Source organism: Nicotiana sylvestris, chromosome 9, assembly GCF_000393655.2.
Source record: "Nicotiana sylvestris chromosome 9, ASM39365v2, whole genome shotgun sequence".
NCBI lineage: Eukaryota > Viridiplantae > Streptophyta > Magnoliopsida > Solanales > Solanaceae > Nicotiana > Nicotiana sylvestris.
The window spans coordinates 145,782,286-145,793,469 of NC_091065.1; the positions used below are offsets into that span (position 1 = coordinate 145,782,286).

Below are 11,184 nucleotides of genomic sequence, written 5' to 3' on the forward strand. Positions count from 1 at the left end.
CAAGAACAAAGCTGCAGATATATGGGAAGGGGTACTAGATAAATGTGAAAAGAAACTTACAAGGTGGAAATCACAATACTTATCCCTAGGGGGAAGGATCATTTTAGTGAGCTCTGTCCTGGACTCCCTACCCACTTACATCATGTCCTTATTTCCTATCCCAGCCAAAGTAAGGAGAAGAATTGACCAACTGAGAAGGAACTTTATTTGGGAAGGCAACAGGGAGTCCAAAGGCTCTCATCTTGTTAATTGGAATACTCTCATATCTAGCAAGAGAATTGACGGTCTAGGCATTAGAAACTTAAGTTTGCATAACAAGAGTCTCTTAATGAAATGGTTATGGAGATTCAATACTGAGAAGCAAGCCTTATGGAGACAAGTTGTCAACTGCAGGTACGAGCAATCAGGACATTGGAGCACCAAACCAGTGAGAACTCCTTATGGAGTTGGCAATTGGAAAGCCATTAGGAATCTATGGGAGGAATTTACAACAAACACAAGCTTTAGGATAGGAAATGGGAGGATGATATCATTTTGGCATGATGATTGGATTGGTCACGAAGCATTAAAAGATCTTTTTCCTGATCTGTTCAATCTCACCACTACGCCTAATGCCTCAGTAGAAGAAACTTGGAACTCCCAGGACTAGAACCTAATTTTTAGAAGGCTTTTCAATGACTGGGAAGTCACTAGAGCTATTGAGATTCTCAAAGTGCTAGAAGGTTTTGTAGGATTAAGTGAGGCGGAGGATTCTCTTACATGGAAAGGAGGCAAAGGCTCTAAATTTACAGTCAAGGTTGCATACAACTATCTATCATCAAGAGGACACCCCAACTATCTTTGGCCTTGGAAAAAGATTTGGAAGATCAAAGCACCATTCAAAGTTATTTTCTTTTCATGGTTAGTGTAATAAAAGCCTGTCTCACTCTAGAAATTCTCCAAAGAAGAGGTATTCAGACCAACTTTACTTGCTTTCTATGTCAACAGGAAGATGAAACCAATGAGCAGCTTTTCTTACATTGTGTTATTACTAGACAACTTTGGCAACTCTTTATAGCATTAGCTGGTATTGTTTGGGTAATGCCCAAAGACACCATTGGCCTGATATGCATCTGGAACAGTATTAGGGGAAGAACTTGTCACAAGGAATGGTGGAAGATTGTTTCAGCGTGGACAATTTGGAAGGAGAGGAATGCAAGATGTTTTGAAGGCAAGAGCAGTTCAACACAGAAAATCAAGAGTTCTTGTATTTCTCTTTTTCATATTTGGTGTAAAGAACAGTTGATAGGTGATGTAGAATCACTACTAGACCTTTTTTATTCTCTGTAAGATTTTCAAGGGTTGTACTTGTAAATATTAGATACCAGCCCCATTTTTTGGGTGTTGAAGAATATAATTGTTACCTTTTTCAAAAAAAAAGAATCCCAAAATCTTCTAGATTACGCTTTAGATCAAAAACTGAACCAAACCACGTCTGAATGACCTGAAATTTTACACACACATCCCAAATGATACAACAAAGCTACTGCAACTCTCGGAATTCCATTCCGACCTCTATATCAAAATCTCACCTATCAACCGGAAAACGCCGAAATCTCAATTTCGCCAATTCAAGCCTAAACCTTCTACGGACTTCCAAAATGCATTCCAATCATGCTCCTAAGTCCCAAATCACCTAACGGAGCTAACCAGATCATAAAGATTCCAATCCGAGATCATATACAAACAAGTCAAATATTGGTCAACCCTTTCAAATCTCAAGCTTCAAACTGGGAACTATTCTTCTAAGTTTATTCTGATTATCCTGAAAACCAAAATAAACGATTTACTTAAGTCATACTACATTACACGAGGTAAGTCATGCCCGAGAACTGGCGAGCGAAATGCAAAAGCTCAAAACGACCGGTCGGGTCGTTACAATTTTTGACATCTTTCTCGCATCCGCTTTAACATAACATTAGAGCTCTCGTACATAAAGACTAATTTGATGCCCATAGTTTAAGAAGCTAAAGGACAGGCTAAATATAGCAACAGGTAAGGAAGAGCTGATAAATAAATCTATATGGTTGCCAACTTTCTTATTCATAGTTTAATTGCTTTGTACTTCAAAACAATCTAATGTTAGTTATCAGTGTACTACAATCATAACATTGTTCAACTAACTAAAGAAACAACTGATTAATACTACAAAGATATAAGTACCAGTGATCATTTTCACATTCACGCCAAGATTTAAGGCCCTTCTAATTGTCTCTGCACTATCATGCCTTGGCGGATCAAAAAGAGGCATGAGACCAATAAATTGCCATGGACCTCCTCGAGACTCCTTTCTTCCTTTAGGAACTTCCTGTAAAACGTTATTGGCATCCAGTTCAAAATGACAACACAGAAGAAACTGAATGCAAAGAGTTCGTATGGATTAACTAACTGAGAAATCGGAAAACGAATATATATTACCTGATATGCTACTGCAAGAGAACGTAATCCACGCTCAGCAAATTTATCAATGACAGCATGTACCTTGTGCTGTATGTCAGATTTATTGTGTGCAAGGTTCAAAATCTAGAAACCAAGACAGTAGCATTAGCAATGCAAACTATCAAGATATGAAACCAGAAGCAGTTTACCCTTTACCTGTTCAGGGGCACCTTTACTGACTCGATGCATTTTGCCTTCACTGTCACGATATGTTAGAGCTGTGCGCTTATCAGTTGGATTGAATGGAAGGAAATGAACTTCTTGAATTCCAGCTCTCGCCTTTTAAGTACATAAATTATAGGGTAGAAGGACAGAGGTTAGATATATAAGGATGCTACTTATAACAAACAGCAAAAAGTTTATATATTGTGAGCACTAACAAAGCAGCCGTCAGCTGATTACCTCTTTTGGATCAGCCAAAATCCCCACAATGGCAGCATCAATTGCATCTTGGTTTTCCACCCGTGAAGCTCTAGCAGCCATTAGAACCACAGTATCAACATCCACTCATTTTGCAAACACCTACACTTGAAAAATGCTTCATTGAAACTTCAGAGGTATATATTTTAGTAACATGACGCCGAGGGGTAGAAAGTCACCGACCTCAATTAGATTCTTGTCAACGGTTAATTTGTTCAATGTTAAGGTTCCCGTTTTATCACTGCACAACACGTCCATGCCCGCCATTTCCTCAATGGCAGTCATCCTTTTAGTGATGGCACCCTGCCGCATTGACAACGAAAATGACACTTCATATAACAAAACCTTCAAAATTAACACAAATTTAATTAGAACCAAATGGACCACTTAGAAAACCAACCTGCTGAGACAAACGGTGGGAGCCAATTGCCATCGTTACAGATAGAACAGTTGGCATCGCAACTGGAATACCTCCGATCAGAAGAACCAGCAAGTTGTCAATTCCTGGACGGTAGTCTCTATGTTGAATGGGGTACATAACAATGATTTCCACGATCATCCCCAAGGCAATGGAACAAATACAGAAGTTCCCTATTGCAGTCAAGACCTAAACAATATAAAGAGGCAAATTCCATTAACCAAAAAAAGGAAGAGAGAGTGCCTCATGGAACTATGAAAGTAATTATTAGACGGTTACTCAGGAAAAAGGAAATTCAATGAGGTCAGCATATAATGAGCAAAATAGAGAATGCAAAAGCAGCCTAGAAATAAACAACAATGCTTACTCCTGTACTTCCAAAACTCTTTTTTCAACTTCAACATCACATACTCTCTTCTTTTTTTTTTTTTTTGAACTTCAACCAAATATTTATCCAAATTTTGACCAAAAGAACTGGATTTTTAGAGCATAGTCCATACCTTCTGAAAATGCCCGACTTGATTTGTGGAGTCGACAAGGTGAGCAGCCTTTCCAAAGAAAGTATGGACACCTGTGGCAATGACCACTGCTTCAATCTCACCCTGTTTGCATGTAGATCCTGAAAATACTTCATCTCCAGGGCTTTTTGTCACTGGAAGAGACTCCCCTGTTAGAGCTGACTGCAGGACCCAAAAAAAAAAGGAAGAGACAAGAATTTAACTCTAGGAAGAGTAAAGATAAATTTCAGGTATCATACTGGATTTTACACACAGTAATAGCCAGAGGCGGACCCAGTATAGATATGTCAGCTAGTAACGCAAAATCTGGTGTGCTAACTCCGTGAAAACTTAATGATTATGAGTTATTGAACGAAAGGATGTTCAAAAACATCAAAAACTTAGTCAAATAAGATTAAGATTAAAGATTTGTTAAGCAGTCCAAGCAGAGTCTCAGTCGCTTGAATCGACAGACGTTAAATGATAATGCTTATAACTTAGTTATCAGGACAAAGAAGGTGACTGGCTTCTTGCTAATGGAATATAGCGTTGGTGTTGGGTCTTGAACCCAAATCATCTAGTGAGGGAGGAGCTAAATGCAGCATGTTACACCTTCAAATCATCTAGTGAGGGAGGAGCTAAATGCAGAATGTTAAACCAGCAGGCAATCCATCTATTGTGTTTGAGGGTGCACATCAAAATTATTTAAGGGGTCCTTGACGTATATACAAATATATATATACACGGTTTTTGCCTGAGGATAACGGGTTCCGGTGACCCCTCTACTCTCCATGTAGTCCGCCTCTGGTAATAGCAATCACAAAAATCTGTGTCACTCAACTTTTCCGCTACAACAATACAACTATAACAATACTAAAGTCACAAAACTTTACCCATTATAATAGTAAAGCCACCTTGATGAGTAAAGTTTATTAGCTTTTTTTTTTGGGGGGGGGGGGGGGAATTCCTAGGGAAATCCGCAGCCGCTACCCTTCTGGCGCCGCACTGGGTAACCTGCTCACTGTGCAGTAGTTCGTAAATCACACAGGAGATATAAACCGCACTAGGCGAGCCCGGTACCACGAGCTCTGGCTGAGGAGGCTGTTGGTGAGGGAAATTGATCTCAGGTCTCCCTTGTGGGAAACCACTCACCCAACCAACTCACTCAACCCTTGAATAATAATTTTTTAGACAAATCCATGTGGTATGCCCACTGGAAACAATAGTTAACACCATATACAATTAGAATTTATTTTAATACTGTGTATTCTAAATTAGAATATTGTGGTATGTTTAATTTGGATACTGTATTCCAAATTAGAATAATATGGTATGATTGAGTTGGATATTATATTCAAAATTAGAATATTGTGGTATATTTAGTTTGAATACCTTATTCCAAATAAGAATATTGTGTGGTATGTTTGATTGAGTACTATATTCCAAATTAGAATACTATATTATGTTTGATTTGAATACTGTATTTAAAATTAGAAAATTATAATATGTTTGGTTTGGATATTGTATTCCAAATTAGAATACTGTATATGTTTGGTTTGGATATTGTATTCTAAATTAGAAAATTGTGATATGTTTGGTTTGGATACTATATTCCAAATTAGAATACATTGTATGTTTATTTTGGATAATGTATTCCAATTTAGAATATTGTGGTATGTTTACTTTAAACATTGTATTCCAAATTAGAATATTGTGGTAGGAAGATTTTGGATGAATAGAGTGTAATACTTTTTGGATATTTGATGTAATTTAATAACTTATGTATATCATGAAGTCTTAAATGGGTATGTTACCCCCCACCCCACCCCCCCCCCCCACCCCCCCCACCCCAGCTAATACCACCTGAGTGGTTGGTTGAGTGAACCTTTGATAACTGAGAAATTTTTGAGGGTCGGTGGGGCAAGGTTGAAAACTCAGGTGGATAATGGGTCTTCCTTGTACTCTTATCCACGTAAATTAGGTATTTTGTTTACGCCAGGGATCAAACCCGTTACGTGCACCAAAACCAGACCATCACACATTGCGTTTATACCACTAGACCAAAACCCCAAGCTGTAAAGTTTGTTACTTTAATTTGACAAAAAATTGATTCATGACTTTATTTTAAAGTGGGTAAAGTTTAATAACTTTACTGTAATGTAAATGTGAAATAATAACATGACCGAAGGAATATTTATAATACATGTTTACCTGGTCTATTTTCAGTGGATCACCATCAAGGAGACGGGCATCAGCAGGGACAATATCCCCAAGTTTAATGCTGATTATGTCACCTGGAACAACAACTGCTGCATCTTCTTCACACCATTTTCCATCTCGAAGAACCTACAACATTTTACTTCATATGTATGATCATAGTAGGAAATTAACTTCTTATAAGTTGAATAATCATTTAAAAAATTAACTCGAAGTACCACTGCATCCGCATTTTTTATTTACCTTAGCTTTGGGAGCAAGACGGGGCCATGAGAGCAGCAGCAGCATTACCAGCATTATTTTCCTCTATGAAGCTAATCGTCGAATTAATCAATAGAAGGGAAATAATCCCAACAAAATCTTGCCAATCAGGTGGCTTCCCCTGCTCCCCAAAAAAAGAAATGATAATTAAAATCAGAAAAAGGACTGGAATTTTTAGTCAGCAGAGAAAACGGGCGGAAATGAAAATGAAATTGACAGAGTAGAAGACATTACGAAGTATTTTTCAAAGTACCTCTTCGCCAATTAATCAAAAAAGATAGGTGGGTGAGGGAGGGAGGGAGCGGGGGGGGGGGGGGACAAATAAAAAAAAAAGAAAAAAGGACCTAAAAGGTAGTCATAAATGTTTATCACAGAAACTAGTTTTATGAGTAACTTGATAGTAAAAATATTTTTACTCCTTCTGTGCATAAAATTTGAACTTTTTAAGTTATGCAAGAATTTTTGTTTGCTGCAGTTTAAGCTTTTATAATATATTACTAGTTACTCCCTCCGTTTCAATTTATGTGAACATGTTCGACTGAGTACGGAGTTTCAGAAAAAATGAATATTTTTGGAATTTGTGGTACTAAACAAGTTAAAAAGGGGTCCAGAGTATTTGTGTGATTATAAAAGCTTCTCATTAAGGGTAGAATTGTAAGTTTAAGCTAAATTGTCTCCAAATTTCGAAAGGGATCATTCTTTTTGGAACGGACCAAAAAGAAAATAGATTCACATAAACTGGAACGGAGGAAATACTATTTTATCAGGTTATCAATTAACACTTATTATAAAAATTAGATAATTTGACTTATTATAATATTTTTTTAATTATTACTTTTATCAGATTATCAAATACTATTTATTACAAAATTACATGTAATTTCCTATAAGTAGTTTGCATAAAAGTTAAACTAATAATTAGAGTTATAGTAACTTATATATGTTGGTAAGTTTCATACTAATAAATTATCCAATAGATAATTACATATAATCATAAATAGAAAAGTGAAATATGGAAAGCTACATACTCAACAAATGAAATACTTTACTAATATAATTGTTATAAAACTATTGAATTATATAACTTAAATTCAATTAAAAAAAGAAGAAAGAAAGAAGAGCTCACTCCTCCATATGCAAGACAAATGGCCATAATTGCTGCAGCTTCCATGACCATGAAAGTGGATTCCACATAAATCCTACAAACTTCAGGAATTTACTTTCCTGCAAATGCCAGAGATGATTCTCAAAGTTAAGTCACAAAATATGTTACGTATTATTATTTCACCAGTTCTATCTAAATACATAAAAGATTATTTATAAAATTAATTTCACACTTATAAATGCTTTTCATTGGGTCGGATGTAGCTTATCAGCTATGTGCCAACCTAACGTAATATTTTAAATACGGAATACGAATATATACTTAAAAAAATATAATTTATTTAATATTCGAAATTTTGAAGGATTAACCAATCAAAATTCAAAATTTGGATTTGCTTCTATTTTTACTACTTATACTTATTAGCTGCTACTTTCCATCAAATAACCCAAATTAACTCATAATTCCAAAGATAGTGATTTGCATAAAGAAGATGAATTAAGATGAAAATAAGAGAGAAATGTATACATGCTTCTCCTCAAGCTTATTATAACCAAAAATTTGAAGTCTCCTGTGAGCATCTTGAGAAGTAAGCCCCTCTCTGCTACACCTCAGATTCTGGAAAACCTCCTCTAGTGGTACGTTTTCCTGTTGAAAGAAAAATGCAATTATACATAACCAACAATTATAAAAATAATTACGTCTCAATCTCAAGTAAATTAGAATTAGATATACGAATTCTTACTATTCATGTTACTCTATTTAAGTTTATTCCGGTCTAATATGATAAAAAATCTAGTACCTCTAAATTTTTCTGTTTACCAACTAAAATTTTAAAACCATGAAAAAGAGTACCCAAATCATGATATCCAAAATTATCAGAAGTAAAATAGAAAAAAGAAGAAAATAAGTCGAATCCAAACTAGTATGATCAAATCATGTAAATTCATTCTGCTATTATTGTACTGATTGCATGATCGGTTTTTAGTTAAGTTTATATGAAACAAAAGTGTTATAGTAAATTGATGATCAAGGTAAAAGTAATCAAAAAAAAAAAAAAAAAAAAAAGAGACAATGCCACCATGCTCATGGTAACTCTTTTTTCTTTTAGGCATTTCGGTCTTTTAAACCTATCAAAGAGAGGCCTCCCTATCAAGAAATTATTCATTTCCATAATTCGTTTTCAAACCACACCCCTCTAATTAAAGATAGAGAAACCTTACTCACTGCTAACTTCAAATATATAATTCATATTAAGAAAGTAAAAGCAAAGAAATGAAAAAGTGAGAGTAGTTACCAAATCTATAGCCTCAGGGATGGCAATGGGGCGGTGCGGGTGCGGGACGGGTTCAATTTTTAAATTAAAAAAATAATGTGGGGCGGGGCGAGTGGGGATTTAATATTTTAAACTAATAGACATAAAGGCTAAATATTAAAACCCTAGACCAAATTTCTCTCTCTGTCTCTTACGGCTCATCAGTCATCTCTCTCAGACTCTCCTTGGTCCTCGACTCCCCTCTCAGTCTTGCTCGATAATCCGAGAAATTTACAGCAACTTTCAATCGTAAAGGTCATTATTTTGTGGTTTATCAAGGATTGTGAGTCCCTTTTCCTCTCTAAATTCTACTTCTCACTATAGCTCCATTTTCTGGTTCTAGTAATCTTGAATTAAGTTTTTGGGCTTTATCTTTGTTGTGAAATTCCTATTTAATTTTGGTTTAAAGCTTTGTATTTTCGATTTTTCTATGAGAAATTTTATCAAACACATTATGGGCATCACTGATAAAGACCTATATTTCCTGTTCTGTAAGGCTGTGTAGAGAAGGCCAAAGGTAAATATGATTCCAAGAAGACCATTTGTGTAAAGCCAATGGAATTGCTATTTTATTTTTAATCCTAAAGTTCAATTGGTGTCAAGTCATAATTTGAATATGATCTCCTTACACCCATGTGTTGCGCTAATTTTAGGTGTTCATAAGAAAAATCAGAAAAAGGAAGTTGGAGTTTAGCTATCAGCATTAGTTTTCTTTTTCCACACAATCCACAAGAAGTAAGGAAACTTGGTAAAGTCAATCAGTACTCCTTACAAAGAAAAGGTTTTCTTTTGTATATGATTTTTTCCATTGATGAGTGGTACCAGTTTTGCAATATATGCCTCAGTAAAATAGTTGCATAGTTCTGTTTTATTTCATTTACTAATACTGCTAGTTAAACTGCAAGCTCTGTTGCAGATTCATATATGTTTATGTCATAAACTGCTTTGGGCTGCATATATAGTTTCTGTCATAAACTGCTTAATTGACTCTTTTTTTCATTTTCCATGTGCACTTAGAAATGTCTCATAATATTAATTTAGATTATTTTTTGTAGAAAAGTATGGAGTCTCAAAATGAAGAGAATCCGGTTGGTTCATCTTCTAGTACTTTTCCTATAGAGAGTGAGAGTCAATTGCCTATGCAAGTCGATAAAGTTATTGATGAAAAGTCCGGATTGCTAGCTCCCGTTCATAGTTTTGCTACAGATGATACACGAGGAATCTTTTTATGGCGGTTCTTCCTTGACTGCCTCCATTATGTTGTTGCTAGCAAATACCACTATTTTTGGTTTTGGATCTTCCAAATCATTCCCGCAGGAGATCCGGGCCCATTTTTTTCTGATCCTTCGAGAAAAAGATTCATTCTCTTCATAAAAATAGGAGGTGGGAAAAGAAAACTTATTTCTGACGCATGGAATCATTTTACATCGGTGATGATTAATCGTGTTCGTTTTGGTATTTGTAAGTATTGTAATACTCGTATCAAATCAACAAGAAATTGTGGGACATCGTCCATGTTAGATCATATCCGTAATCGATGTCGCAAAAAGCCAAGTAACTTAGACAATGAGGGTAGTTCGGTGGGTGATGGTAGCCAACAACACTATTTTGTCAAGATGTTTCACACAGAGAACTTGCTCATGTTATCATTTTGCACGAGTATCCATTGTCCATTGTTGATCATGTAGGATTTAGGAAGTTTGTTGCTAGTCTCCAACCGTTGTTCAAAATGGTGTCTAGGAACACAATCAAGAATGATATACTGAAGATTTTCGACAATTTGAAATTAAAACTTCTATATTATTGGAAAACCTTACAAGTAAAGTTGCAATAACAACTGATATATGGACTTCGGACAACATCAAAAAAGGGTTCATGGCTATTACAACACATTTTATTGATGATTCATGGAGACTTCAAAGCCATATTTTTAGATTTGTTTATGTTCCTCTCCACATGATAAGGATACTTTATGTAGTGCGTTGCTTAATTGCTTGTTAGAGTGAAATATTGAAAGAAGAATTTCAACAATTACAGTTGATAATTGTAGTACAAACAATGCTATAATGAAAACCTTGCTAGATGAGAAACTTTGTAAAAGCGATTTATTGTTGATGGGTCGAATGTTACATGTGCGATGTGCCGCACATATCTTGAATTTGATTGTGCAAGAAGGACTAAAGGTGATACAAGATAGTATTAATAATGTGCATGACAGTGTCTTATATTGGATAGGGTCTTCAGGCAGAATCGAAAGGTTTGAAGAAGCTGCACGATTGCTACATATTTCTTGTAACAAAAAGTTAGAGTATGATTGCCCTACTCAGTGGAACTCAACATATCTAATGTTGAGAACAACACTGGAATGCAAAGATGTGTTTATGAAGTTGAGCCTAAGTGACCTTAGTTATCGTTGTTTTTCAACCGAAGGGCAATAGAGTGCAGCAAAAGAAGTTTGTGATACATTAAAGCTTTT

At 35.5% G+C, this 11,184-nt stretch overlaps 1 pseudogene; it reads right to left on the reverse strand.

Moving 5' to 3' along the window:
• Window positions 1-2,074: 2,074 nt before the first annotated feature.
• LOC104247151 (plasma membrane ATPase 1-like) lies at window positions 2,075-10,224 on the reverse strand (annotated as a pseudogene).
• Window positions 10,225-11,184: the final 960 nt, after the last annotated feature.